The sequence below is a fragment of the Lepidothrix coronata genome, unplaced genomic scaffold (genome assembly GCF_001604755.1).
Source record: "Lepidothrix coronata isolate B3197 unplaced genomic scaffold, Lepidothrix_coronata-1.0 Scaffold23, whole genome shotgun sequence".
Lineage (NCBI taxonomy): Eukaryota > Metazoa > Chordata > Aves > Passeriformes > Pipridae > Lepidothrix > Lepidothrix coronata.
Window position 1 is genome coordinate 1,425,698 of NW_016690203.1, and position 6,315 is coordinate 1,432,012.

General features: G+C 40.0%; 2 long non-coding RNA genes across 2 annotated transcripts in view; one reads left to right on the forward strand and one right to left on the reverse strand.

The window, feature by feature from the left end:
- Positions 1-1,329, reverse strand: part of LOC108494142 — a 10,041-nt gene extending 8,712 nt beyond the window's left edge. Inside the window, exons 1-2 of the long non-coding RNA XR_001873755.1 lie at positions 1,219-1,329; positions 761-827 (exon numbers count right to left, since the gene is read on the reverse strand). This is a non-coding gene — a long non-coding RNA (uncharacterized LOC108494142). The remainder of the gene's footprint in view (positions 1-760; positions 828-1,218) is intronic.
- A 55-nt stretch (positions 1,330-1,384) lies between these two features.
- On the forward strand, positions 1,385-5,012 carry LOC108494144. The gene is made up of 3 exons (XR_001873757.1): positions 1,385-1,457; positions 3,824-3,927; positions 4,904-5,012. It is a non-coding gene; the product is annotated as an uncharacterized LOC108494144 (long non-coding RNA).
- Positions 5,013-6,315: the final 1,303 nt, after the last annotated feature.

Sequence of the window (6,315 nt, forward strand, 5' to 3'; positions counted from 1 at the left end):
CCCTTAGACCACAGGGCAATGCACAGTTGCTGATAGAGACTGTTAAAACTAGACAGGTCTAATAGACCTCAGCAACTCTGTAGCTTTAAATGACTACTGTCTAATGTTTTAACAGTCTCTATCAGCAACTGTGCATTGCCCTGTGGTCTAAGGGGAAAACAAGCTTTCTCTTATTTCATGCACAAAGGTAGAACAAATACTATTAAAATCTAACTGAAGAGCTTTCCAGAGAGTATTAAATACATCTAAGCTCAGGCAGGCGGTGATGTATTGTGAAGGTCAAAGCTGATATGAACAGTGAAGCAGCTACTTGCAGGGAAATAATGCATTTGGATAAAGAAGTTGTGCCTATCAAATAGGGATATGAGTTGGAAAACAAAAAACTAAACAAATCAAATGAAAAAATCCATAGAAGATGCAAGAATCACAAAACAAAAGTCACCAACACCAGCCATTGCTTGAAGTATCAAGGACAGAACCAGTGAGGCGAATGATCTATCTTATAAATTAGACTTCAACTACTGTAAAAGCAGGCAAAGTGAGGGCCCAATTGTTTTTGTAGCCTGTCGGAAATAATTTCAAACCTGACAGGATACCATGGCTCGTAGTGTGATCTCACAGATTTCAGTGGTCATGCTGAGAGATAAGCAGAGAACCATGGTAAAAACCCTGATAGCAAAAGCACTGCTGCCAGCTTTGCTGTACTAAGAAATTATCATTCACTTCAAATAGCATATCAGGCGAGCGCTGAATGACTTACTCTTCCTCCTCTCCCTCCTCCTCTACTTGCCTCCCTGCTACTGCCCTCTTTTCCTCCTTTCTCCTCCCTGGGAAGACATGAAATGTTGTGTTTTATGGTATCAGAACCAACTGATACATCCAGTAACAACAAACATAAAAAGAAATTACACTGTCATCAAACTATCTTATAATATCATTAGTGTCCTAAATTAAAGCAAGATAATTGTGCCAGCAGACAGCGAACAACCATACACAGATACTAATAATGCTGCAAGTAGGTTATAGAGTTTCACTGAGGGAGAAGGTGCCATGCACTCTCTCTGTAATTACGTTGGCAATCAACTGACAAAGTTATTTCTTCAGTTACAAATGATGACAGGCAAAGCCATGCACTTCATGTGCCTGTTTGAAATGGGGTGCCCATTGCCCACTCCTTGGATCCCCAGCTGTTTGGCGCAGAGGGCTCTGCCAACTCACCTTTGAAAAGGTATGGACACACTCAGGGGGGATAAGGGCAGGTCCTGTCACACCTGCAAGATCTTACAACTGCTATCTGGACCAATGTGGAGCCTTGAGCACCAAGGGGAGGCCACGGGAAGTTGTGACATCGCTGCCACTGTAGAATCTATAGAGCTTCCTCAAGCAGGGCAGCAAGAGGGACTGGTGGATGAAGGGATGTTGGGAGAGGCACATGGTTTGGAGCACAGGGCCCTAGGGTGAGGGGTGCTGTTGACTGCTTAACCCACAAATTTCTACCCATAAACTTACACCTCTGGCTATTGCCCTCTTTTGGAAGCTCCAGTGTTGGCCTGCAGAATGGCAATTCCTGTGTTTTATCGATCAGGGAAATTTATTCCCTTTGACTGATAACCTCATATATTTGGACTAGTGTCATTACTGTTTGCATTTGTGTGATACTATGAGGTCCTGCCCAAAACATATTTTCCTGGCAGAAATACCCACTAATTCCACTAAAGGTACAGTTTGAATTCATTTAATTTATGTGCACAATCTTCAAGCTGGTGGGGAGGAAAGAGAGTCCTCTGAGAAAAACACTAAGCAGGGATTTCAGGGAACTGATTTAAGTTCTTAGCATTGATGCAGTTTCAACTGTCAACAAATTACTTCATTGGACTGTATTCACTGTCCCAATCGGAAAACAGAGATATTTTCTTTGATCAACATCTCCAATTCTAAAGTAGCTGCTGAGGACAATAGTCATTTAACAAATGGTTTCATTTCTAGAGTCTGTCACAATTTGACTCCAATAGCAATTTGGCTGTCTAGCTACTGTGATATAAACAACAACTGTGCTGGTGGGACTGATGTGCAACTAGAAGGTGGGGTACCATTCCATTCAGCCTTTTCCTCAGTAAAGATGCTGAGATGAAGCATTCTTTCTTCACCCCAGAAGCCCAGCACACACCCTTCAGTTCAGTATCCCTCAATTTAGTGATCTGATCCAGGTTAAATGCCCATGTCTTTTTCCTCCCCCCCAGCCCACTACACCCCGGGTCCTGCAAACACATACTAGCACAGCTAAAGGGCTGGAAGACGAGCAGAAGGAATAAGGAAGTAATCTTCCTTCCAAAATTTTACTTTTCTGCTGAAAAAGGTACTTGGCAATGCACTTCTGTAGACAGGCAAAGGCAGAACCATCTTCATTTTACAGTCAGGGAAAGAAATCACAGAAGTATTAATTGGTTTGCCCCAGGTTACACAGGAGTCTGTGGCAGGGCCAGAAATTTGACATAGATTTCCTATGTCTCAGATTGGGGCCTTAGCCATGAAATAATTACCAGAAATCAAATATTAGGTTAACTGTGGAAGAGTAAGGGGGTTTTACTGCTTTATCTAAGATAATTTATGTTCTGAGAAGTGTCTGGAAAAAATTACACTTGGGGTTCTCTGTTTATTCCCTCTCAGTTACTTTCACATGAAATTTACACAATTCACAGTTCAAAGGAAGGTGTTTGTACAATGCAAATTCAATTGAGGACTGCAAAATCATACTATAATTTTGACTCACACCTCATCAGTAGCCAGGAAGAGTTTTCAAAAATATTCCAGAAATCAAAGGTCCAGAAAAAGAGACACTTGTTTAATTTAAGTTGCTCCTGCTGGTGACAGAATATTGTCCAAAATCTGGGAGCTGAATTTCTTTCACACTTATTAATGAGCAAAATCTTCCAGTCCAATCCAAGCTATCTAAATTCTAAGACAGAGTTACCTTCTAAAATATATAAATATTCATACTAGTAATAGAATAATAATGTTTCTTCACACTTGGTTTTAAGCAATTATTTAATTTTATTAATCCAAATAGAACAAGAAGGATTTCACTTCCCATATCACTTTCTCTTTTTGTAGTGGATCCTTCTGATTGCAAACTTTCCCTGTCTTACAGTCTGCTGTCCTGCAGGTGCCAGGCAGGCCAGAGCACTCCTCTGCTCAAGCAAAGCTGTGGGGTGAATAATGAGACTTTTGGACACTTTTCTCCACAAACACAGTTGCAGTAGGTAACTCTCTCTCTAACATCCAGCAGCATTCACTACACTCAGCCCATAGTTCCACGCCTGCTGGAGAAATGGACCTTTTCCCCTAAGGGCAGAAGCAAATGTGTGCAATGCTGCTAGGAACAGGGCTTCTGGCAATGAGATGCTTGGTCAAGCCCAGATTTAGCTGATCTGGCATGGTAGGCCTCCAGTCCCATCAGGAAAGAAAATGATCATATGGCATGAAGCCCATTCCCTTTTTCGGATTTTAAAAGAAATGCCCAGTATTTGTCCCTTAGACTCAAACTGATCCAAAATTTCATCCAGCCACAAAGTCCAACCACTTACTACATCCTTTGTTTTCTCCTGCAAATGTTTCATAAATTTCTTTGTTGCTCTGCACTCTGTTCCAAGTAATGAAGACAAAAATGAGTGCAGATCTCAAAATACTGACTGGGAACATCAGTGGCTTGGGATTTTTGGGAGTATCCAAAGACAAACTTTCGTTTGAGCATTTACATCCAAGACAAAGTTGAGATTTTAATTTATGGCACACTCTGTGGTCTTCTGATTGCACAAACCGGCAGCACAGTGAGATAAATCCTTCTTCATCTCTAGAAGCTATGTACTACTCACATCCCACATAAGCTCCACCTTGAAAGGGTCCATATCTGACTGGAATTCACCTCAGGTGAGTGTTTCTACTGTAATGTTATTTTCTCTCTATTACTACATGTCTTTCTCTTCTCCCATTTTGAAAGAGTTCTCAAGCTGCTTTTGTGAAATAAATACTAAGAGAGCATAATGAGAACAAAGTCTAAAGATGAGAAAGATATAATAAAAATAAAAAACTGTAATAATACAGTAAGAGTATTGCAATATTGTACTATCTTTCAACAGAGATTATAGAAGAAAGCATTAATTAAGCTTCAATCTTTAACCTCTGAGGTAGGTAACATTACTATGCCCACTTCACTAATGAGTCAACAGAGGCCATGGCATGTTACAAGCCTTGTCTATAGTTGCCCAACAAATCAGAAGAAAGGGAAAAGAAGTAAATTAACAGCAGCAGAAAGTATTTCTAGTATGACATCATGCAAATTCTCTTCCCTACTTCCAGTAGCTAGCATCACTGTATTTCCCAAATTATGGTATTTTTATACTTATAACCATAGGATAACCGTCTTCCTGCCATGATTTAGGAGAAGCTCAAGTTGCATTCGTGTCTATGGGCATTTATTCCAGGTTTACCCTTTTCTTCATTTGCTCCACTGACTCTCTTTTCCCCAGTCTGCTTGGTCTTCCTTGCTTCTGAGCAGGCAGCCAAGGCTGGAGATGTCGAAGGTGTCATTTTCAAGTGAGGATACCTTTGCAAAGGTGCAGGTTTCCAAAGGGTTCATTTGAAGCCTGAAAATATGGCAAGAAATTGTCAACTGTGTTTTAGCAAGTTCCCAAGTGCAATAGCATCTATAGCGAGGAAACCTCTATACGCATTTTACATATTTATATGTAAATATTAAGGATATTTAGGGACATATATACCCCTAACACAGTCATGTATTGGGATTAAGTAACATTCAAGGAAGTCACCCCCCAGGTGGAGAAAAAAGAAGTGTTGAGTTCCCAACGGACTACCTTCATGCAAAATATCCTCTATTCCTTCCTAGAGAAAACAGAAGAATTAGGGCTTCATATGCATAAGGAAAGTTAGAATGGACAACTACATCTACAGAGAAAAGATGGTCAACTATTCTGTCTTTACACACTGGACTTTTGGGGATCAAATGTAAGCCTCTTTCTCAGACCTGGAGAGGTTCTAGCCAGCTGTGGAGCAAGGGGGTGGGAGAGACAAGCTTTCCTCCCAGTGCTAACTTGTTCATATCTGCACTATTACACTAGCAAGCAACTGCACTATTACACAGCAGCACAGATAATGTTCTTCTTAACTGGGAATGACTTGGAGATGCAAAATCAGTTAGCCTGGCACATCTTGCAGAACTCTGCAAAACAGAAACACTAGCAGTAATATTAAAGGAGATAGGTAATGAATAAAAACTGTTCAAGGATCTGGCCCAAAGTTATTATAAACCTGTCTTTTTCTGCCCTAACCAGTGATTTTTCCTTTCCTCCTCATTTTGATTCAATAGCCATGACAGAAGTCCACAGCTCCCCCTCTCTCCCATTTATTCCAAGGCATAATGTAGTAATTATACTTACATTTTTAAAGGTAGACATTTCTCCATAGGCCCTATCAACCTGTGGCCTCACGATTATAATTACTTGATCTACAGACTGCTAATTTTTTATCTTCCATAGGAATAAAATAGCACAGGAATAGGATACAGGGAAATGCAGAGAAGTTACAGACAGATACCAGATAATGTTTCTTTAATGACTGACATATATGACAGGAAATATGAATATCAAGGGCATGAGAAAATGCATTATTTTACTTTTATTTTTTCCTAATTTTCTGTTTCTGAACATGTAAACAGATTCAGTGAAATGGATTCAATTTCTATGTGGCTTTCTTGGTTATAAGCAACAAGAAAACAATCCAAAATAGGTTTCTGTTTATTACTTTTCCAGTTAGATTTGCATGGCATTGATGCTTGCTCTCAGGAGTCTATTTGCAATATTGGGAAAGGGTGTGAGTGAAATGAGGCCAAATCCATGACAAGTTTCTACTTAGCTTAGTTTTCCCTCAGTTGCTTATGACAGGCTGTTTTTCCAGCCTGTAAACAAGATGAAAACCAGGAAAAGCAAGACTTGGTAATAACAGTGCTTACTCTGGCTGGAAAAAACTGGTCCAAAACAGCAAGCCTGGCCTTGATTACATCTAGTAATCAAGCTGTGTTCAGAATTACTTGACTAAATGTCTCAGGAAATGTTAATCTGCACATGGAAAGCTTGGTTCTAGAGACTGTATGATCCATTGACACTGGGTAAGAAGTTAAAGTATTCCATGCCTCCTTTTTTTTTCCTACTGTAGTCTCATGTTTGGGAAGGGCTAACAGACACAATGTAAAAGCTGGTTAGTAAATGAGATTTTTTATCTTCTTGGTCAGTATGGTAACAG